Source organism: Rhinolophus sinicus, linkage group LG01, assembly GCF_036562045.2.
Source record: "Rhinolophus sinicus isolate RSC01 linkage group LG01, ASM3656204v1, whole genome shotgun sequence".
In the NCBI taxonomy this organism is placed as follows: Eukaryota; Metazoa; Chordata; class Mammalia; order Chiroptera; family Rhinolophidae; genus Rhinolophus; species Rhinolophus sinicus.
In genome coordinates, this window is record NC_133751.1 from 33,190,109 (window position 1) to 33,215,427 (window position 25,319).

General features: G+C 35.2%; 1 long non-coding RNA gene across 9 annotated transcripts in view; it reads left to right on the forward strand.

Annotated features, from left to right (window-relative positions):
* The window catches only part of LOC109449577 (uncharacterized), a 473,005-nt gene that overhangs the window by 163,644 nt on the left and 284,042 nt on the right, over positions 1–25,319 (forward strand). For all 9 annotated transcript variants that reach the window (XR_012494658.1, XR_012494653.1, XR_012494647.1 and 6 more), the window contains one exon: positions 19,037–19,154. This is a non-coding gene — a long non-coding RNA (uncharacterized LOC109449577). The remainder of the gene's footprint in view (positions 1–19,036; positions 19,155–25,319) is intronic.

Consider the following 25,319-nt stretch of genomic DNA (forward strand, 5'->3'; position numbering starts at 1 on the left):
TAAGACATATGTAACAGCATATTCCTCAAATCCACACTATGAAATGTGTATTTGTTTCATCCTCCTTAATAGATGAAGTAGCCATGTTTGTGACTTGCCCCAAACCTCAGAAATATTAAGGGGTAATGTAAGAATTTGAACCTGTTAGTCTCACCACAATCTGTACTCTTAAACTTTGCCTTTCAGTTTTATAATCTCATTCTGTAGGTGAACTATTATTTATCCAAAATCATGTTGTTTCCAAACTTTTATTTTTATTAAAACCAATGCTGCAGTAAATAATCTTGGACAGAAAAACATGCAAATTATAATTCTGATCAATTTATAGAAGTCAGATTACTGGGTGAAATTGTAAATGCCTTTGTGATTTTGATAGATGTTACCAAATCACCATCTTTAGTGATTTTTAATATGTAGTCCCACCAGCAAAGTATGAGAGTCTTTATTTCCCCATAGCCCGGCTAACAGAGTATATTGCCAAACATTTAGATTTTTATCCCAAATAGGACAAAAATACTATTTCACTGTAGTGTTAATTGTTCTTATTAAGAATTAGGTTGAGAATCTTTCCATTTTTTTCAAGACCAATTTCCATTTCCTTTTCTGTCCATAACCTTTGCCAATTTTTAGAAATTGTAGTGTTGGTCTTTTTCTGATACATACATAGGAATTGACCCTTTGAATACAATGTAATTTGAATTTTTTTTCAGGTTTTTATTATTTAAAATAGACTTTATTTTGGGGAGCAGTTTTAGATTTACAGAAAAAATGTACAGAGAGTTTTTGAATATCTTGCACCCAGATTCCCTTATTACTAACACCTCACATTAATATGCTACAGTTATTACAATTAGTGAACTAATACTGATACTTTTTTTTTTTTAACTAAAGGCAATATTTTCTTTAGATTTCCTTTGTTTTTACCTAATGGTTTTTTTGTTTGGTTTTTTTGTTTGTTTGTTTTGTTTCATTTTTGTTTTTCTGCTTCAGGATCCCATCCAAATGATCACATTACCTTCAGTCATCAGGTCTCCTTAGGTTCCTTCTGTCTTAGTCACTTCAGCTGCTATAATGAAATACCATAGACTGGGTGGCTTAGTCAACATACATTTATTTCTCACAGTTCTGGAGGCTAGAAGTTCAATTTAAGGGTGCCAGTGGAAAGGTTCTTGGTTAGAGCTCTTTTCCTGGTTATATCTTCACATGGCCTTCCCTGGGTGCATGCACTCAGAGAGGGAGATATCTTCTGACTCTTGTTTTCCTTTTTTAAGGGTATTTACACCATCATGGAAACTCTACTCTTAAGACTTCATGTGAAACTAACTACCTCTCCAAGTCCCACCTCCAAATACCATCACATCAGGATTAGGAGGCTTCAACATTTGAATGTTGGGAGAATACAATCAGTTCATAACAGGCTCTTTTTCACTATGAAAGTTTGTCGGATTTTTCTTGTTTTTATTGACTTTGACAGTTTTGAGTTCTGTTCAGCTCTTTTGTCAGATGCCCCTCTATTGGGATTGCTGATTGTCATTTTTCTTTTCCTTCCTTTTCTTTTTTTTTTTTTTTTTTTTTTATGATTAGACTGAGGTTAGGGATTTGGGGAGGAAGACCACAGAGGTAAATTACCATTTTCATCACATCATGTCATGAGTACATGCTGTCACATGATTGATCACTGTTGATATTGACTTTGATCACCTGGCCAAGGTAGTGTTTGTAGTTGTTTCCGTTTTAAAGTTACTCTCCCACCCCACCCCCTTTCCATACTGTATTTTTTGGAAGAAAGCCACTGTGCCCAGCCCATACTTAAGTGTGGAGAGTTATGCTCCCCGAGGGGGTAATATCTACATACTCATAACTCACTTGGAATTGTTCTACATGGGAGATGTATTTATTATCCTTCCTTTATGCATTTATTAATTTATTTATATCAGTGTATAAAATCATAGAATTTTTATATTTTTGGTTGTAGTCCTATGTTACTTCTCATTTTATATTTTGATGGCTCAAAAAACCCTGTTTTTGGGAGCTCTTTCAGTTGGCTCGAGTGTCTCTTTGACATAACCCCATCAATGTATAGTTGATTTGTTTGAACTCACCTTCTAGCATTACAAGATACACTAGCCTCATCTTGTATATTTACAGCTCCAGTCCCAGAATCAGCCATTTCTTCAAAGAGTCTTGGTTTCTGTTATTGTGAAATAATATTAGAAACCAAGATCTGAGCACTGTGTGTGCTTGTTGCTATGGGGTGTCGTTGCCTTTAGGTTTTCTCAGCTGAAAAAGCAAGAAAATTACCACTTCTTGTATGTGTTTGTGTATAATATCTATATCCATAAATTAAACATAAGGTCATATGGATGTCTTCAACTCTAATCCATTACCACATGGATCATTCTAGTCCCCTTCCTTGATTAGCCATAAATCCCAATTTCAACATTAAAAGACCTGACTTCTACAGTCTGCCACCCATTTATTTATTACTCAATTCATATGTATATATATGAATTCATGTGTATATATATGTATATGTGTAACATAATTACACATATACATATATGTGTAATTAGTACTCCCATAAGAACTAAAGTACAGTGTGCATGTGCATTCCTTTTGTCTTTAGTTTTAGAGACTCAACTCATTTCCAGAGTTAATTAGGTCAGCACTTTTTCTCCTCATCTCCCTGAGTGAAGTCATTTCATATATTTGCAGTACAGTTAGATTCTCTTGTCTTCCTTCCTGGGTTTCCCAACCTCCTAAATGATTTTTTAAATTTGCATATATTAAGATTCACCTTTGTGCTTTAAAGTTTGATGTTTTGACAAATACATAATTTTATAACCAGCATTACAATATTCTACAGAATATTAATAGTCTAAACAATTGCATGAACTACTCCTATTTAATCTTCTCCCCAGAGCCTCTAGAAACCACTGATATTTTTATTGTCTTTATAGTTTTGCAATTTTCAAAAATTTATATAATTGGGATTACATAGTATACAGGTCTCTCAGACTGGCTTCTTGCACTTAACGATATGCATTTAAGGGTCACTCATTCTATGTGTGTGTGTGCATGTGCGTATGTGTGTCCTGATAGAGCACTTCTATTTTGTTGTTGAATAATGGAAGTACCACTGTCTAACTATTCACCTATTGAAGGGCATCTTAGTTAATTTTAGTTTTTGGTGATTATGAATAAAGTGGCTATAAACATTTGTGTACAGGTTGTATGTCAACATCAAATAATTGGGGTAAGTACCTAGGAGAATCATTGTTAAATCATATGGCAAGTGTTTTGTAAGAAATTGCCAAACTGTCTTCCAAAGGAACTATACCATTTTTATTTCCCATTAGCAATGAAAGGAGTTGCTCCAAAACCTTGCTAGCATTTGGCATTGTCAATTTTTTGCATTTTCGCCATTCTAATGAGTGTGTAGTTGTGTCTTACCGTTGTTGTGGTTTGCAATTTCTTAATTACAAATGAAGTTGAGCATCTTTTCATACGTTTATTTGTCAATGGTATATCTTCTTTGGTGGGTCTGTTTAGATCTTTTGCCCATATTTTCAATTGGGTTGTTTGTTTTCTTATTGTTGAGTTTTAAGTATTCTTCATATATTTTGAATAACATTCCTTTATCAGATATTTCTTTTGCAGATATTTTCTCCCACTCTGTGGCTTTTCCTTTCATCACCTTAACAATGTCTTTTGCAGAGCAGTTTTTAATTTCATTGATGTCCAGCTTACTGATTTTTTTACTTTTATGGATCATGGTTTTTGTGTTGTAGTGAAAAACCCATTGCCAAACCCAAGGCCACCTAGATTTTCTCCTATGTATCAAAATATTAATAGTTCAGAATACCTAGTATATTCCTCTCCTTAAGATGCTGGGACTGTTTTTGTTAAAGACAATAATTCGAGTCTGTGATTTATAGTAGTGCCTCTGGTAAGCATCAGGAAGGGGAAACCTATTTGATAGTGAGGTCATTCATTTATTATAATAACCAATAATATCTGAATGGAGAAAAGTAAATTTCTCTATCGGATTACAGTATAATTATTTTCTCAGAGTTTGAGCAATAATTTCACATGAAAGGCAAGAATATTTTATGTATGGTGAGTACATTAACAAAACTCCATGACCTTCTCAAAAGGAATACTATTTCTGAAATAGTAACATTAATAACATTTTCCCTATAAACTCAACCTAAGAAAGGCAAGTGTCTCTACTGGTTTGACAGTTCTTCCTATTTAGTTCTTACAATGGAATTAAGCTAATTAGGAAATATGAAACCTGTGAAACAAGCCTAATCATTCTAGAACACACCCCATTTGGTAAGATGAAATAACAAATCTTTGTGATTTTTCTTGGGGTCCTCTGAGAAAACTCAGATAATATTACTAGTTGTGAAAGATAACTTGCAAATTTTAGTTTAGTTTAGTTTTTAACTTAGGATCTGATCTCGAAAAGGAAAAATCAAAATAATTTTCAAAGGTGGTTTGATCACTTAATAAAGTAAGATCTTAGATGACTCAGAAACTGTACTTGTGTACCTATTTAATTAAAGTGATGAAATGTTTTAAAATAAACATAGAACAAAGTAGCAATATTATCAGGAACTCTAGTCTTTCACAAAGGAGAAACCTTTGTTCTCTCTGTTTTTGCTTATTGTTATGTTTATTTTAAGTAATCAAAAATATGATAAAGTTAATGTAAAATATAGAAAATTATTCTAGAGAGACCTGAAATCTCATGTGTGTCTCGGCAAATTATATAGAAGGTAAAGAGTAATTTTTAATATTCTATTTTAATAACTGTAAAACCAATTTACCATTTTAACAGCAATATAGTCAAATATAACATTTGGCAGTAAAGGATACAGGCTTTTCTTTCTTATGAATAAACCCATCAAAAGAGAGTAATCTTTGTCAAAATGTTAACACATTTTATTGTTCCTTTTCAGACCTTAATATACACATATGAAGCTATTTTAAACTAAGGCAATTAAAAACTCCCTCTACAAACCTACAACTTTAGAGAGCAATGTCAGTTTTGTGTTTCATTAACCTCTTTCACATTCTAGACTGCAGACAATTTAAGACAAAACTACTCTCTTTTTATCTTGATGAACAAAAACATATTCCATCACTTTGTCTCCACATTCATATGTCACTGCCACTATCACCCTAAGTATAGTCTCAACTGTCTTTGTTAATTATAACTTTTACCAAAATAACTATCCTCTATTTCATACAGCAAACTGAGAAGTAGGTAATTGAGATATTCCATGTATGAGCATTTTACCAGACCACCAAGGCTGACTCAATGAACTATACAAGTCAATTGACACTTGTTATGAAATAACAAGCCCAAATCTTTTAAAAATAAAATGTATGCTTACATTATACCCATATTGGTAAACCTAAGTGAAAGACATAGAGTCATTGTTTAAATTTTTAAACCCAAAGTATTAAATAAGCCTGATTTGTTCAAAGATTTATTTTAATTTTGTGATTTGGATTTTTAAAATAATTCTGAGGTAGTTTCCATAAGAATTTTTTCTTAAGATGTCTAGCATTCTCAAGGTATTAGAAGCTCACTTTTCTTATTTTCTGTGAATTTCAGAAACATTACATTTAGGTATAAGTGTATTTATCTTTATAAAACTTTAAGAAGCCTAATCATCTAATTTATTTTAATGCCCTCTGGTGGTAGAAAGATGTCACTTTCACACCAGGAAAGGTAAAAGCTCTTCTGAATTACAGACACGTAGAGAGCTTATAATTTTAATTCTACAACATCAATCACACTTCAGAAGTAAACCATAAACACAAAACCCACCAGTTCAGATATCAAAAAGCGATTTCCTTTCCCAGTGGGCACAGTATCCTTAAGAGATTTAAGTTCATATGTAGATAAACATGTGAGAAGACTAGCAAAACATTGTTCATTATCTCTCATCCAACAGAAAATCAACATCATCCACTGACAGAGATCTTCAAAGGGTCAAACCATAAAATCAAATTCCCAATTACTGCAGTCATGAATGTGAACAACTTACCAGCTCTGTGCAAATCAGACACAAACACAAAACACAAAATTGCTAGGAAAAAATAAAAAGTACAACTAGAGAGTCAGGAAATGTAAAATTCTGGGCTTCACTTTGAGAGTCGAAAAAGGTTTGCTAGGGCTTAAGGATCCCACGAGGTGCAATTTCCTGGCAATGCAATTTTTCTTGACTTCAGCAAGTACGTTTACTTGGGCGTCAAAGTAAATGACTTCCACGATTGTTAAAGGTTAAACACACATGATTCCCATGCAAATATTAAATAAACATGTACCAAATATTTTATTTAACTCAAGGAGGAAACCAATGCCGCTATAAAGTCATACCAAGGAACATTTAAGAAGCTAGGAGTTTTTGATAACGCTAGCCTAAGATTGCTGAGTTTGACTCATACTGGTTAATATCCATAATCTGTAAACTTTGGGGAGATCTTTTTTAACAGAAAAATATTATCAGAATTTCTACCAATCAACAATTCATACATTAAGCTAAGACCCTTTAAAGTTGTGAAAGAACCCAGTAAACAGAAACTAGAAAGTCAAGGCCAGTGCTGCACCAAAGAACACTTGGTAATCTCCGTGTTTTACCTATCTTGTTTATCTCCATGCTTTATGCAATATTCTTCACCAGGATCTATTTCAGATTCTTCCTTTTCCATTAATCATTTTCTTGTTTTATGGTTTTATCTTGGATCTCACTGAGGGTAGTAATTAGAACTTTTTTTATGTTATCTTTGTATCCTAAAGATTTTCAATCTCCTAGTGTCACTTTTTCAATTTTTCATTGTTTTTCACATTTATTTTATTGATTTTTTTTTTCCTTCAGTGTCCAGTGATCCTTGATTCTTTATTCACATTGATGGGTAAAATATATTCATTTGTGTAAGAGATTAGCAAAGCTTTTTTTTTTTTTCTTGTAACATTAGGGGTTATCTCTTTAATAGAGTAATTTTTGCATGGGTTGGTGACTGTTCTGTGTTAGGCGATTGTACAATTTGGCAATCAGGGTTTTCTATAGGATGCATGGGCTGCAAGAAGGCAGTTAATTTGATGACATCCACCATTTCAAAAGTAAAGTGTATTTGTGAGATAGTATTCTTTAATGTTATTCTCTCCTGAATGCCTTTGTTTTCCTTTTACTTTAGGATTTATTGCAAACTGGTGAAGTAGCTTATTTCTGCTCTACTTGTCTTTCAAGTCTCAGAGTTCTAACCAGGAGTCCTCTTCAGACAAAGATTCCTCCTTCTATGGAGGGTTAGTCCTTAAGACAAAGTTTGTTCCTTTCTACTGGTTGGTTTAAGAATGGAAAACCAGCCAAAGCCTGATTTGATAATATGCTCCAAATGCTCTAATTCCTCAGTCTCCTCTTCTGTATATTTGTTGATTTTGAGGTTGTAACACTTTAAAAACTCTCTTGAGGGGAAAATATCTCTTGGGAAGAACAATACATACCTTGCTTTTCTCAGGCTAAGGTTTTACTGTTGTGATTTCTCTACTATCCAATTATGTATGCCTTTTATCTTTCAGATTCTCTAATGAGAGTTCTCCTTTTCCCAGTGTTAATGTGGTTTCATTATTTTTAACTTAACATTATTTTTAATAATGTATTTTTGTCACTTAAATTCAAAATTAGTATGGAGGGTAGGGAAACATTTTGCTTAGTCTGCCATTTTTAACCAGAATTTAATCTGCAATAAACACTTATTTTTATTTTAGTTACAAACTATGAATTGAAATAAAGTCATTAAATATACTTGAACAATAGAAACACATATTTTGTAATAATACCGTGTTTCCCCAAAAATAAGACCTAGCCGGACAATCAGCTCTAATGCATCTTTTGGAACAAAAATTAATATAAGACTGGTCTTATATTATATAAACCCAGTCTTATATTAGATTATATTAGACCTGATCTTATATAAGACCTGGTATTATATTATATTATATTATATTATATTATATTATACCCGGTATGATATGATATGATATGATAGGATAGGATATGATATGATATGATATGATATGATATGATATGATATGATATAAGACCCGGTCTTATAGTAAAATAAGACCGGGTCTTATATTAATTTTTGCTCCAAAAGACGCATTAGAGCTGATTGTCCAGCTAGGTCTTATTTTCAGGGAAACAGATTATGTCATTTTTAAAATATACGTAAGATGTGTTGAGAGAAAAAATATTTTGCCTCTTCCTGCTTGGTCCCAGTTTACAGGGTCTGAAAATCAATTGACAATAAACAGATTAACAAGCAAAAAAGTCAGGTTACTTACACTTTCAAGCTCTCAAAAGTTGTTCAGTGATGAATAACTCACTGAATAGCCAGAAATAAAGGTTTGTATACCAAAATTAAAAAAAATGGAGAGGGGCATTTAGGGTTTCAATGGGAAGGTATAAAAGGTTCTATTGAGCTTTTTGATGCTGATCGAAATGGGCAGTTTGTCTCTAAGACAGCTGAATTCACAGGGAACTTTCTCTGAGGGAAGTTAATGGCAGTATATTTAGGAAGCTCTACTTTAGTCAGATCAAAGAAGTTCAGATAAGATTTCTTTTTGCATCTTCTGTAGCTTAAATGGTTTCACTTTGCAGTGATCTTTATACCAGCTTCTGCAATCCAAGTGGGTCTGTACATTTCCCCATTTGAAACTTCCCTATAGGTTTCACAAAAAAAGAAGCTATATTGACTGGTATGGGAAGAGATTTAGATTAGAAATTGTGAGGTAAGAAATCTGCAAAGGGGAAAATGAGCATTGGTTAAATAACTAAATAACTAACTAAATAAATAAATAAGCTGAAAAAGGCAAGTCTAAGGTGATTGCCCATAAACCAGTCTCCCAGTCCTGGGACTAGGTAAGATCAATCAAGTTAAATGGGTGTCTTTCACTTAAGGAGGCAGTGGTGCAAGAGATAACCTAGCACACATCAAAGTTAGGCTTCTATATAATGCAAGCAGTCAAGCATCCAATTAGGGGCATTTATAGGGGAACAAAATGATAAGAAAAGAGCAACAGCTGGAACAGACTATAAGCCTAGTTTTTGAGTCCAGAGTACAGATAGTCAAGGAGATCCTAGATAGAAGGCTCAACGTGTGTTTAAATGATGGAATGAGAACAGCAGTGGCAATCTGGTGGATTTCCCAGTTGGTAGTTTGTGGTTTTGGTGATGGCATAGATATCAGTATCATAGTCATAGTTATTTTCAGGGGCAAAGCGTGGAAGATGCAGATGTTTGGTGACCTCCCTGAGTGGCCCAGGCTGCTATGGTAAGGCCTTTGAAGTTTCTGTCAAGTTGCCTACCTTGGGCTTCCAGGGCTTTGGGGAAAGAGTAGCTACTATACAGCTTAGAGTCTCAGTAAAGATCTGGATAGTTTTTAGTTCTCAGTGATACCAAGTCAGGAGAGTGGGAGAAAAATTGGAAACATTAATTATTGACAAATCAATTTCTGGCAAATGTTAAAGATAGCAGGATCCAATTTACAAAGAGGTGAAAAATAACTCAAAGACAATGAAAAGGAGCAGAATCTGATAACCACACGGTGGGTTATAATTTCCATTAGAACATAAAATTTATCTCTATAGTAACTCCCGTTTTGATCAAAGATAATCAAAGTAAGATAGTTTTTGTTTATAAGCTAAGTCTCATTAAAGTTGGCCTGATTATTTTCATAAGTGCAGCACAAATAGTAATTGACCACATATGCTTCTTTTTAAATTTGCTTTAGTGGAACTTTCTATATAGGGCCTCAGATTGGACATTTAGAAGCTAACCCAAGCCAAGACCTCATCATTATATTTTACCTGCATTACCTCTAGATTTGGGCGAATTTCTCTCTTGTCAAAGACCCCCTAAATATCGTAAGTTTCCTGAGCTTGCCAGGGAGTGACCTTCTTCACTTACCTGTAAGGCTCAGAACCCGTATATGCCAAGTATCAGGCCAGTTTTTCCAAAGAAGGCTTTGTAAACATTGGCTTATAAAGTCATCTTAGTTCCTTGAAACTTTGTAGTCACATCTGATTCTTGTGGACAAAAAAGGGCCACATACTAAACCTGACAAGTTCAGGGGAGGCCCACATGGGAGGTCCTACAAACTCACAGACCAAAAGTAACCACATAGGATGGTCTGAACATAAAAATCCCTAACTAAAAAGCAGATCATGGCAGGTAGTCACATCCTTGGTCTGCATCTTCCTTGAAAAAGGTCTTTCTTTACCTTAAGTAAGCCTGTTTATTTTCTTTTTTGCGTCTAAGATAACATACCCTTGGAATGTCAAAGTACTCTTCTTTTCCAGACCCCTTAGGGTACAACCTCCTACAAGAACAGGAGACTACAGAACCCCTCATTGTTATCTAGTTCCCTAAATACCATCTCTATGTGCTGTAATTGTTAACTATCCTATACCCAGCAACCTAAAAGAAGCACGGGTCTCTGTTTTACTTTTTATTCAATTCCAGAGATTTTCCCACTTTGCTTTCTCCCACCTACATAATCTACAACCAATGGATTTCATGTAAACTTCCTGGCATCTTCTCTTTTGATTCAAATATGTAAAATAAGCTGTAGAACTACCATTCTTGGAAGCATTTCTCAATCCACTGAGATTTTGCTTCCTGTCACTTGTCATCTGTTTGGCTTAAATAAATGCTTGTAAGATTTTTTTCTTAGGCTGGATGTTCTTTCAATATTCTGTGTATATCATTCTCAAATATGACATTCCAGTTAAATCTTTGATAATATGATCAATTTTCCTAAGTATATTCTGTTATAAGAACAGATTCTCATTGAATTTATGCAAATAACTATATTCCCATGTAAGAATACTTAATAAGAATACTTAATGAATTCTAGAGGGAGAAAAGATAAATGTTTTACTTCTGTGTGCAAAAGTATAATCTACATTTCTCTAATTTAGAGATAGCTTAAGAGAAAAGAGAAAAGGGGTGCCTTAAATCTGGAAAATAGAACACTAAAGAACAAGTAATGTTCCAAAAAAGAGTTCATAAAAATTTATAATTATTTATCACTTCATTTAATCTCATGTAATTAGTTGCTGTTCTTCATTTAGTAGTTTTATGAACCCATCAGCTTCTCCACTAGAGTTCTAGAAATCCTTACTCGACCCAGTGGTATAATTTCAAAGTTATTAACATTATTAGAGGCATATACCTCAGAATACCTGTCATTGTCCTTTCCATGGGTCTCTGAGACAGTCCCTTTTGTTGAAGATGAAACATTCTGGCTTGTAGCTGACTGCAAAAAGTTTCAGGAAAGCATCAGAGTAAAATAATAACTACCTGTGGATGACAAGAAACTTAAAATAACTGTGGTTAAATATTTGACCAGAATTAATTAAAATAATATAATTGACAAGGAAATTTGGTGTTTTTGTGATGTACAACATTTTAAATAAGTAGAATTATGAATGATAACATTTATACCATTGTTTTCTACCATCAGATAAAGCAGCATAATGACATATTATGGACAGAAAGGACATTAAAAAAATTACAGGAATTTTATATAATTCCTGAAATGTTTATATTGATAACATTTACTCATACAAATATAACCTATAGAAGGTTAAGCCTCTCTTCTTATTTGACAATGTTTTTCATGACAGTCAACATATCAAATAAACCTAATTATTTTATAAATACCTCTTCTTTTACCAAGTGAAAGAACAAACTCTTTGAGACTTTTAAGTTCCCCAGGGAAACCTCAAAGTCAGCTCAAGATCAAAATTTGATTTCGGATATGATTTTGGGAACGGAAAATATCAAAAGTTGTCAAAAATGTCAAAAGCTATGAAAACTTGATTTAATAGGATCATATGTCCTAAAACAATTCTTAGTTATCTGTTCAACCAGATTTGTCTCTCCCCTCCCCTCCCCAAACGTTTTCCTTTTCTTTATTGCAGACCCTTTAAAACTTCCTATATCTTTTCAGGTTTTTGTCCTGCACTTTTCTTTTTCTCCTTTTGGAACTAACTTTAAACAACCTCTAAATAACTACCTTATGACAAAATTATTCTTTTTATTGTTCCCTTAATAAAAATACATCCTATATTCCTTGAGTACTTTTTATAATGGTTAATTTTATTTGACAACTTGACTGGGACATGGGGTACCCCTATTAAACATTATTTCCGGATGTGTCCCTGGGGGTGTTTTTGGATGAGATTAGCATTTGAATTGGTGGATTGAATAAAGCAGATCTCCCTATGCAATGTTAAAGGACATTAATCAATCCATTGAGGACCTGAATAGAACAAAATGGCAGAGGAAGAATAAATTCACTCTGCCAGACTAATAAGCTGAGATAACAGTCTTCTCCTGTGCTCTACTGGGACTTATATCATTAGTTCTCCTGGTTCTCAGAACTACATCATGGCTTTCCTTGGTTTTCAACCTGTACATGGTAGATTATGAGATTTCTCAGCCTTCGTAATTACATAAACTGATTCCTATAATAAATTTATAAGGCATATATATTTATTTATTTTATATACTGTTTCTCTGGGGAGCCCTTACTAATATACTTTTCAGTTTTGTTTTGTTTTTCCCTTCACCCTAATTGTTCAGTTTTATTTGCATGCATTGATTATAATTTTTTGTTCAATAGTAACCTTCATTTTACAAACTATGAAATAAACAATTAAGAATTACGTATCATATGTCAGTATTTTGTAGATTAGCAAATTTCATGAATATATAAATTTCACAATTTCTAGAGACATGTACTTCTTTATAGTACAATTTTTCAATGCGATAGAAAGACCATGAACTGACCATTAAGTTCATTAACTGACCCAAATTTTTAGTTTCTCTGCAAGAAGTCTATATGTATACATATATGATTAGCAACTAATGCTTCAGCATTTTAACTTAGTTAGAAATAATCTAGATATTTATTGAATAGCTATTACTTAGAATAATTCTAAGGTTTCAAGTTACCAAAAAGATTTTGGAAACTACTTTTACACAGACATATTATCAAGCAAATTATTGTTGAAATAAACTTTGTCAGAACCATGACACAATTTTATTAAAATTAAATCTATAAGTTTTATAATCTTAAGTATCTAGTAGATATAATATTAGCATATTTGTCTAGTAAGCTCCAGTAGAATAAAAATGCATGTCTGTATAACAGCTAACGCTGTCAGCTCTGAAGACATGCCAGTTTTATTACACCAACTATATTAAACTACTCTTTCTCACCAAGGGCTTATCCAAATCACATGAATTTGAAAATCATTTGAATTAGTTCCTACATTTCTGTGAGTTTTAGAACTATCTAATTTATATAAGGGCTTATTTTTCTCTAAGCCAATTAGAATAGAGCTCCTTTATTAATTTGGTAATTCCCTCCAAAGATAGGTAAATATCACCTATGCATAATATAGTATACCCGTATATACATACAGATAGACAAATGAAAGTAGAGATCTTAATGACTTTCATTATAAAATTTTAGTAATGAGTCAGTCATAAATACAGTAATATAAAATTCACTCGTTTATATATGAGTCAGTTCTCTTCTTTGCCCCAGTTTAAAATTTTATCTGAATTTCTGGCAGAGGGAAGAAGTTGTTACCTGTTCAATATGAATTCTAAAGCTTTCCATCAATATTTGTAGATACTTTTTTTTAACATTTTCTTGTGCCCTGACATGTAATCTTATGGAGACTGTGGAATAAATTTTGTTTCCAGTTAGTCCATTTATTTTCTTTGTGGGTCACTGAGTCCCTTAAGAGCCCCTGAAGTGTATTGGGGTACCAACCCTAAAGTTCGAATAACTGGATAGTTGAGGGGCTAAAGTAGGAAAGGGAGGTCTTAGTGGAGCCAGCTTGGGAGATTTACATTTTCTCAAAGGAGCCATTGACCTTCTAAATCATCCTTAGAGGTACCTTCCAAACTAAGAAGCCTGGGATTCTAACCTAGGTTCAGAGAGTATACTCATTTTACATCTGATTCAAACCAATGTATTTTTTATGGCTTACCCATGGACACAAAAGGTGTCCCCAAAGAGGGCACAAAAGATGCAGCCCCCACGACTAAAAATAGCCAAAGAGGGAGAAAATGAACAACAACAACAACAAAAACCTTTAAAAAAAAAAAAAGTAAGAATAAAAAACAAACAAAAGATTAAAAAAAAAAAAATAGCCAAGGAGAGAGAACACAAGAATCCCCATTGCTACAGGCAGTAGCAAAGGCAACAGGAACGAGACAAGATTTTCTTTTTTAGACTTAAATGAAATACCTGAGAGCTGGTAATGTTCAGTAAGATGCCAGCCGCGAATGGGGTGTCCAGGCTGCTCATATTTCTGCCTGGCTGGCTGCTAATTCTCAGGCACACAACCTGAACTCCAATCACTGATGGGGATGAAAAAGAGGATTCTATGGAAAGTAACTTCACAGGGTGATCTTAACTGGGCAGGTCATGGTGGGTAGTCATGCCCCAGGCATATAACTTTTTAGTAAAAGGTTTATCTTTGCCTTAAGCAAGTCATGTCCATTGTTTCTGTGCATCTAGGTTAACACAACTTTGAAATAAACCATTACCACCCTCAAGAGAGCACATAATCTTGCTAACTGTTCTGTAATTCAATCCCTGCCTTGCTTTCCCCACCTCCATGTACTCATACTCTTCCTTAAATTCCCTCCTTAATATCAAATGGATAAGAGAAGCTGTAAAACTGTTATTCTTGAGAGCATTTGAGATCTTGCTCCCTGGCACATATTGTCAATTTTGCGCCAATAAACTCTTTAAGAAAATTCTCTACAGGTTTGTATGTTTCTTACATCAACACAGATCTGACCATCTGCCCTCAGCCCACCCCAGGCAGTCAGAAAACCAGAGCGAACTCTCTCTCTGGCTCCAAAGTCAAGTTCTTAGGACACAAAACTGAGATGGGAGGAGAACCTCATCTACTTTTATTGGTGAGTCACAAATTCAGCAGCCTGTGATGTGGGCTAGAACAACAGGTTTATAAGGCCTATGATTCTCCTCCTTATGATAAGCAACAACACAAAAGACAGACAAACAGGATACCATGGCTATATATAACGAGTCACAGTATCCAGAGAACTAGTTCTAATCAAAAGTTTTCTGCTGTAATTCTAAATTTTGTAAAACTTCCTTTTAGAAAATATAAGAGGCTCTTGCTGTCCTTGCTGAACCAGACCCCAAGCAGAGATCTAGGAGTCTGACTAGTAAAAGTGTTTATTTTTGCTGGATTGGTCAGAGGTCCTGGGATCTAAGCTGCAGTCTCTGGTTCTAGCAGGGAGTCCCAGCCCTCCTACCCTAGTCATGAAAACTTTGGGGAAGAAAAACTTTTTCCGCTTCCAACTTGGGTCCAGTGATGGGCACCTGTAAATCAGCTGACAAAAAACAGCTTAACAGGAGAAGAAACAAAGTTTATTCACATGGACATGTGGGAGTTGGTCAGTGATAAGTAGCTCACTGAATGGCTAGAGATAAAAGTTTGTATACCAAACTTAACACAAGGTGTGGGAAGGTTTAGGGCTTCAATGAGAAGCAAAGGTTCTATTGGGCCTTTTTGATGCTGATAGTAGTGGGTATTCTGTCTCCATGGCAACTGAATTCATAGGAAACTCCCTCAGAGGTGGGTTAATGGCAGCTGTGTTTTCAGAAGGCTGTGCTTTAGTCAGATAAGAGAAGTCCAGATAAGATTTCTTTGTGCATCCTCTGTAGCTCAATGTTTTCCCTTTATACTAATCTTTATAACAACTCTGGAGTTTCAGTAGGTCACAACAGCTACTTTATATAACATTTCAGAATGTTTTATTTAAATTAGGTTAAATTTAAACCACAAAAACAAAAGCATATAAATTCTGGGGTAGAGAATTGAAAACAAAAGTAATGGCTCAGGATATAACAGAAAAAATAGTGAATTATTAGATATATATGAATACATTCTTGGAAAATTTCCTCCGATACTGTTTCTCAGTTTATCTGAAAATAAGAAATAATAATAAATATAAATGAATTGAATGCTAGCTAATTCTTATCAATAATAATATAAATGTAAGTAATATTGGTAAAATTTTTGAATGGGTGATTTAAAAGCATGTTTGTTTTACAAGACAATTTACAAAATTTTAATAAAGCTTAATTCTTAAAAATAGAATGATGACCATGACGAGAGCTTGAGTTTGATTCTTTCTGTTCATATTCTATTATGAATAATATACTTGGCAGAATATCTGGATATTCACCTTGTAGTTGTTTTTATTATTGTTACTACTGTTTTTTTATAATATGAAATCTGTAATTTGAAAAATGATGAGAAAATTTCAAATAGGATGATTCATGCATTTTTTTGTGTTACACATTATTCTATAGCTAAAAAGACAATTTCCTGATAATAAGCCAGATTAGTTAGCACGTTGTTAGGTAAACCGGGAGGTCCCTGGTGGAATAAACAAAAGGCAGCCATATGCTGAAACTCCAGGTTCTGGAATGTCTCCTTCACTCCAGGACAAAGATATGAGAACACACCTTGAAGTTAATAAATGATCTCATAAATCCCTTTTGTCTGGACAAAGGAGCAAATCTGATAGATAGGAATGGGTTTGTTAATCCTTTCAAAATGGGCAAACAGGACAAACCCGATAAATGAATTCCATTAGAAGGTGCCAGCCCCCTTCCCCAAGCAGGCAAAGGAAGGTATAAAGGTAAGAACTTTTGCGTCAGTCACTGGGCAACCCAATCGAGACCCCCCTCTTGTTCTGTGAGCTGTGACTCTTTACTCTTTACTTTAAATAAACTATCCTCTTTTACAATTCCTTGCTTCTCCTTGGTCTGTGCTTCCATTCTTCGGTTTCACAAGACGCCATCCCGGCACTCACTCACAAAGAAAATATTCTACATCAATAATATATTGGAGCTTAATAATCTGATTCTTTCCTTTAATTAATCTTTCCTAAAATTTACTGTTATTTTCCAAAAGTCTAAATCTTAAGAGGCAGGAAAGTGTTAAAGTATGTCCTCTTAAACAGTATACAAGACAGGCCACCTTGGGTAATGTAACAATACTCAAACCCATATGTATCAGCTGAGTTTTATTTCTAATACCGATAAAACAATCGCAGTTTCTCCTTACAAAGACACAGTTGGAATGGTATGCTTCTTCTTGTTCTGTGTTTGTGTTAATGTTAAAATATGGAACACAAGCTCCCTGTTAATGTATTACACTTCAACTTACACTTTCTTCTTAATGTTTTTTCATACTTATAAAATTGAGGGTTTACTGCATTAAAGAAACAATGCTGACTGGCATTGAATCTCTTTAAGAGATAATAGTTGAAAGGAAAGGAGAAAGATCTGAGATGATGAGTGAGGAAGATGGAGTGATGCCAGGGAAAATAAAATGCTCATTTTACTCAGGAGCATGTGAAAGTGAACGTGGTGGATAAGCGTAAAGAGAACCTGCAAATATTTAACAGTTAATTGTAATTTGAAAGAATGTTAACAATAAAAGAAATGTGACTTTCTTCTGTTTCTGTTCATTTTCATCCAGTGTTTCCTGTGTGGTTTACCTCATCTTGCATTTTTAAAGGGGATTTGGGCCTTATCACTCTTTCATTCACTTTCCTCTGCCTTTAGAACTTACAGAGGTAGCATTTGTTGTCATTGACAGGCATTTTATTGTCTTATCAGATGCTTTTGATAATTTCTTTGTTAAATTCACAGTCTCTACATCTGTAGGTTCCTTTTGTTTCCTCTTTGCAATAACTTGCTGAACAATATCTCTTCCCTCACTTCTTTCCCTTTGTTTTCTCCCTCTTTGCACTGGTCTCGACTCATTCTGACATTGTGTGCAGTTCTGTGCCACAAGTACATCTGCCTTACATATGTCTCTCTTTGTCACACTTCTTGGCTATTTTATTGCTGGGGAAAAACAAATACCATCTTTCCTGATTGCTTATCCTGTTCTATCAAACCACTTTAGTAACTATTTGAAATATTTTTGTAATGTCTGTTAAAAGATAATTTTCAGATAAAGGTAAAATGGACTGCTGTGTCTGCTAACTCTCATGAGGTGGATTTCCTCATGTGCTATTTAATATTTAGGTTTGAGCGGTATTTATGGGAGATCCATGTGCTAGTGGTTTTGTCTACCTCCTGGGTCCCTTGGTTTCTAGTATCTTAAATGCAGTGTAGAGGGGTTCTGCTGATTGTTTCAAGCTAAAGGCAACCAAGCTCCTGCAGGCTCAAGAGAAACTTCTGCTTCCCCTTAACTACCTAGAATTTGAATGAGAGGCCTTGCTCATAACGAGATTGTTAGAGATAATCTGTCTATAGGGCAGAGCAAATTACTGGTTACAGAATTTATGCTCTGCCTTCAATTACCTTCTGAAGCTTCAAGGTTATTATCGCATTTCTAGCTCAGAATGCCTTAAATACCTCATTTTCCTTTTTTGTCTCTGAACCTCTTATGTATGTGGGGTCTCTGACTCTCTTATGTATGCAAATGTGCATGGAAAAAGAAGGGGTTCTATGGAAGGTAACCTCCCAGGGTGATCTGATTTTAAATTCCTAACAGGACAGGTCATGGTGGGTGGTCACACCCCAGGAATATAACTTCTTTAGTAAAAGGTTTATCTTTGCCTTAAGCAAGCCCTATCCATTGTTTCTGTTTCTGTGCATCAAGATTAAGAAACCTTTAAAATAAGCCCTAACCACCCTCAAAAAAGCACATAATTTTGTTAACTATTCTGTAATCCAATTGTCACCTTGTTTTTGCCCACCTCCATGTCATTTTCCTTTCATTTCCTTAATTTTGCATGCATAAAAGAAGCTATAAAACTGTTATTCCCTGGAGCATTTGAGATTTTGCTCTCTGGGATATGTTGTCAAATAAATTCTTAGAAAAATGTTTTACATGTTTGGACATTTTTAACATTGACATTTCCTTGTGTAGTCAGCAGGATTCCCAAGAAGCCCACCAAGAGCACCCCGCAGACCTGGACCTGGTACTAGGTACAAGCAAGGGCCCACTCTGCTGCACTGGCTCCCTGCTCCACCTCCGGTGAACTTGGGTGAGTTTCTCTCAGAATTCCAGCCCTCCTCGAAGTAGCAGGTCATGACTTTACTTGAATTGTTTTTAGAAAATCCTCCATGTAGATAAGGGTTTAGATAAACTAAGGAAAGGAAAACAAAAATGTGTTGCTGCTTTTGATTTTGCCTTTTTTATTTGATTGCTTACCGAGAGTCTGAATAAAGTCTTTGCTGGTTAAATGAGAAACTGAAATCTCTTTAGCTCTGAAATAGGACACTTGCTTTCCCAACCCAAATAGCCAGTAGGTGACAATAGTTGTGCAGATCCCCAAATCTGGAGTGATGGAGATGGGCATGAAGAAGCGGTCAGTGAGGTAGCTAAGTGATCCCAGAAAAATCAGCGGGAGCCCTGGGGGAAATGGACAGGGTCCCTTGGAATGTCTTCACCCTGAGAGAGGGGCTTGAGAGAAGGGCCTTTGCCTTGGAAACCATCAATGTTCTGGCGGCATTAGGTAAGCTCTCGCTGGCCCTTGCCTGGGTATTCCTAAGAATCTTTGTGGGGTTGCCTGAGGAAAAATGTCCTCTAGGTCATAAAGGGGTCCTCCAGGGATATCCACTGCATTTGGCTCTTCCAGAAACATGCATGTAAAGACTGGTTTTCACTAGAAGTTTGTTCAGACTCTACAGATCTCAAAATTAATATGGGAAATCTGTGCCTCTGAGGCCAACAAGCCCCGTGAGAGTCAGCTTCCTGTTAATTCTACAGTGGCTGAAATGAGGATCCTTTGATACTTCTAAATTAATTTAGAAAAGGATGGCTATAAAATTAGGCAGAATGAATGGAAAGAAAAATATGAGAGACTGTCTCAGAATCTAAAAAGACCTTTTCCTCTAAGCTAAATGAAACTATGTAAAATGATTTATTGAAAAAAAAAAGAGGGAGAGATAAAGTATTTAGATAAATGGATCAACCTATGAGGTCATTTAGGTGTCAACCCACTTTTTTGAGGTATTAAAAATCGCTGTCCTTGTTTTAAAAGGGGATAGGTCATTTGGAACTTGACTTGTCAAGGACAGATATAAATTGTAAATGCTCCTAGGGTAAAACTTGGATCCAAATGTCCTTTTATAAACTAGTGAGTTTTTTTCCTGGCTACAATGATTCTGTTTGTGTCTGTCTATATGTGTATGTTGTAAATATGAGAGAATTTTCTACCTCCACATGGTATTATTAAAATGAAAGGCAAGTGCTCATAAGGATTGAGTGTTCTAAAATTCTCAGAAATGTAGAAACTAACTCAAATGCTTTTCAAGTTCATGTGATCTAAGTTCAACCCTTAGTAAACAAAAGCTAGGTTAAGTTTGTTGATTAAACAGACATGTCTTATTTTGCCTGGGTTTTACCAAAATATGTCCATGTTAATAATTGACTTTTATGTCTATGGAAAATATTTCTAGAGGTTTTAAAATGTCCAAGCTAAAAAATACTATATTATTATTATTATTATATTATTATTATTATATATATATTTTTGATACCTCTGGTCATTCACAGAATTCACAAGACTCAGAAAAGTAAGAAAGCAAGAAAAGATTTATTGAAAGTTAGGCAGCAAGGATGCCCATGGCAGTGTCTAGAGAAGACAGCTGCTGTGGGTTTCTGTTTAGAAAAGAGAGAAGCACCAGCAGAGGAGTTGATGGGGGCAGAGTCTAATGTAGACAGGTGCCCCGAGGCAGAGGGGCATAATTCAGAAAGAAGCACTGACAGAGAAGTTGTCAGGACAAAGTCTAGAATAGATAGCTGAAGTGGGTTTCTGTTTAGCTGGGGTTTTATATTTTTCTATTTCTATGCAGAATGTAGGGCACTTGTCAGCTTGCAGGGGGCTGCTGTTATAATTGGGCTTCTCTGGGAACTGTCCCATTCCCATCCATGTTAGATGCAGGTTGCTTGTCAGCTTGCAGGGGGCTTCTTCCAGGAAACCGTTCTGTTCCCATCTATGATGAGTTAGCTTTCAGGGGGTTGTCGTTGCAGTTGGCCTTCCTTGGGAACTGTTCAGCTCCCATCTAGATGGATGTAAGGTGCTTGTCAGCTTGCAGGTGCAGTTCTAGCCAGGAGATTCATAGCCAAGCAGTTAATTTTTAAGCTCGTTCCTGCTAACTCACAAGCTCACTCCTGTTAACTCTTTGCCTGTCTCATCTTGCTAGCTCACAAGCTCGCTCAGGTTAACTCTTTACCTTGTTGCGGAAAGCTGCAAGGACCAAGAAACTCAAGTGGCACGCAGAGATCAGAGATCAGGGAGAACACAGCTTTATTTCGCCAGTGGGCTCAGCGGGATTGTTCCCAAACACTAAGCACTCGCTGGGGTTGGGCATTTTGGTTATATAGCGGCGGGCTTCTGGGTTTGGGAGCATTGGCACCATTGCTATTGCTGCGCTAAAGGATTGGTTAAAGCTGGCTGGGGTGCCCGGGAGGTCCATCCCTAACAGCTGTGATCGCCAGATACTGCTCTGATGGGAAAGGGAAAGCCCCTGACGGCTGTGCCCACAGGAAAACTGCTCTAACAAGATATCAGAGGAGAGAGGGTAATGGGAAAGCCCCTAATGGCTGATATCACGGGTAACTACTCTAACGTGCTGGTAAAGTTCCTAGAGACTATGGTCTCCAGAAACTGCTTCAACAACCTATCTCATCAAATATTAATTGATTACTTCTTAGTTTTCATTAGACATTGTTGTTTTAAGGGTTAAAATACCGTGTTTCTCCGAAAATAAGACCTAGCTGGACCATCCCCTCTAATGCGTCTTTTGGAGCAAAAATTAATATAAGACCGGGTCTTATACAATATAATATAATATAATATAATGTAATATAATATAATATAATGTAACGTAACGTAACGTAACATAACATAACATAACATAACATAACACAGCATAACATAATGCAAGAACGGGTATAATATAATATAATATTATAATACCAGGTCTTATATTAATTTTTGCTCCAAAAGATACATTAGAGCTGATGGTCGGGATAGGTCTTATTTTTGAGGAAACATGGTCTTAATATATGTAGGAATAATTTTGCATTGTTTCAGAGGGCCCTGGAACACCTCCAAAGATTTGAAATTGTTTCAGAAGCATTGTAAAATAAGTGATGAAAACTTGTAGGAACACTGTATGGGTAAAAAATGGATGTAAATTAAACAAATAGTCAGAGCTATGGGAAACCCAAGACAGCTGCTTGGTTCTTCCCTGCTCCCTGGCTTTCCATCTTTCAGTTTTTGCATTCCTTCGTGCATCACAGTGTATTTCAGCTGAACTTAAATGAAGGACCTTATGAGCTGTCATTATTGAAAGGTGACATCTTACACTATTGCCAAGGTACTGTCGAGAAAATGCCAAGTTGGTAATGCATTCTTTCACAGCAAGCTCCCAGGAGACAAAGACTTCAATAGTCATTAACTGCCACTTGCAGATTTTGTTTATTAGAAAGGACACCAAATAAAAAACACTCCTTAACCTTGCTGGAAAGGACCTTATCAGGCACCGAACTGAAAATGAGTATCTATTCCTGCCTAGAAAATAAAAAAAACTCCTTGAGGACAAGAAGCTACCAACACCAGAGATAGACAACTATCGCAAGACATCAGCAAGGACTGCATACCTGTGGATTGATACTGAACTCAGAATCCATTTGTTTGATTGCCTTTACCTGTTTGCTAATGATATTGTTGTGGAAAACGGTGGAAACCGAAAGACTCAAGCAGCACGCAGAGATAAGGGAGAACATAGGTTTGTTACATCGGGAGGCTCAGCGGGATTGTTCCCAAAGACTGAGCACTTACTGGGGTTGGGCGCTTTGTTTTATAGGGTTAGGCCTCTGGGTTTGGGGGAGATTTGCGCCATTGCTATTGCGGTGCTAACTATTGGTTAAATCTGGCTGGGGTGCCAGGGTGGTCCGTCCCTAACAGCTGTGATCGCTCAATACTGTTTTGACGGGAAAGCCTCTAACTGCTGTGCTGGCAAGAAAGCTGCTCTGATAAGATATTGGAGGAGGGAGGGGACGGGAAAGCTCCCAAGGTTGTGCTCACAGGGAAACTGCTCCGATAAGATATTGGAGGAGGGAGGGGTACAGGAAAGCTCCCAAGGCTGTGCTCGCAGAAAAAAAAAAACAGACAAACAAAAAATCTCAACAATATTAGTCATAATAATGGCTATACTTGTTCTTTGGGTTTTTCTTTGTAGTCCAACTGTTCATGATTACTGACCATATATAACTGTTAATACTCTTTTCATTGGCTTATGTGTTATACCAGATGCCAAATACAGAAAATGAGACAGAAGGCAAAACTTGGATCATGGTAATTCATAGAATATAAATGATCCAGAGTGTGTGTTTTTTTGTGTTTTACTTTGTTTTTATTTCCTGCAATGAATGCCATAAAACCTGACTGCCTTCCATTTACCTGCCCTTCCCTTTTGGGGAAAATTTGGCCTCAACTCAGATCCTATGGTTACAGTATTGTCCCATCCTCAACAGTCAACAAGAGGATGTTGATACTGAGACTTTCTACGAATTAGCCTTTCTACCGCTGTGAGACCATACTATATGTCCAAAAGGTTAGTCATCAGTGCATCCTTTGGATTGATCTATGGCTATAAAGGACAACTGTGTACAAATAAAAAGGGATTCTATGGAAGGTAATCTCACAGGGTGATCTGATCATACACTTTTAACTGGGTAGGTCATGGTGGGAATTCACGCTCCAGGCATATAACATTTTAGTAGAAGGTTTATCTTTTCCTTAAGGAAGCCTTGTCCATTGTTTTTGTGCATCTAGGTTTACACACCTTTGAAATAAGCCATAACTACCCTCAGGAAAGCACAGAATCTTGGTAACTATCCTGTAACCCAATCCCTTCCTTCCTTTTTCATACCTCCATGTAATCTTTCTTAGATCCCTCCTTAACTTCAAATGCATAAAAGAAGCTACAGAACTGTTATTCTCATTCTCAGGAGCATTTGAGATCTTTCTCCCTGGCATATGTCATCAGTTTGGCTCAAATAAAGTCTTATAAAAATTCTCTAAAGGTTTGGATGTTTCTTACATTGACACAGGGTTCCCATACATATGTATGTAATTAGATTTTTTTCATTTTCTCTTACTAACCTGTCTCATGTCTATTTGATTATTAGACAAGCCAAAAGAAACTTGAGGGTAGAGGAGAATTTCTTCCCATAGCAGAAAAATCCTGAAAAAGTAGTCAAGTTGTCACTAATGTTTTAGGTTAGCTTTTAAAATATTTCATATATATATTACTTATTTTTCAGGGAATCACTATGATTAATATGTTGGGATTCATTTTTATATGTTTTTAGATAACTTTTAAGTCCTCTTCTTCACAACTCAAACTGATTTATGATTAAAGTATTTCATTTACCAAAACATTTACCTTAAATTCTTTATATATTCCAATTCCCTTTTTAAAAATCATATAACCATTTTTAATCTCACAACTATTTTTTTCAAAAATCAGTCTTCCTATTTTTAAAATAGAATAATGTAAGTTCAAATATTAATTACCTTAAATAATTTCATTTTATTAATTTGTATAGAAATAGAAATGATATAAGAATTTTTTTATTTTATTTTTTACCAAAATTTAAAAGAAAAAAGGAGAAAACAAAATATATCATAGATTTTAGAGCTGGAAAATTCTGCCTTAAAATTTTTTGTTATTCCATTTCAAGTCTATGTATAAAACATTTCCACCATTATTAAACTTTTTAAAGAGGTTCTATTCATTGCATATTTCTTGTTTCTAAATTTGATGAATACAGCTAAAAGTTATTTAATGAGACTTGGGTCACTAAACAAAAGTTGTTCATGAAAAATCAACTTATTTATATTTACATTACTTTTAAGCATAAAATATATAATATACAGAGGGTGCCAAAAATAGTATACACATTTTAAGAAAGGAAAAAAAAAGCTACTAAAATTGTAATACTCAATATATATTGATAACAAAAGATGAATACAAGTCATGTTTGACTTCTGCAATTACAAGAGGTGCTCAAAGTGGTTACCATCAACATTCAGACACTTCTGACTATGGTGAATTACTGCTTGAGCAATGTTGACCAAGTTGTCCACTTGGTCAACTAGGGGGTTTTTTGGTACCCCCTAGTGTGTTTGTGT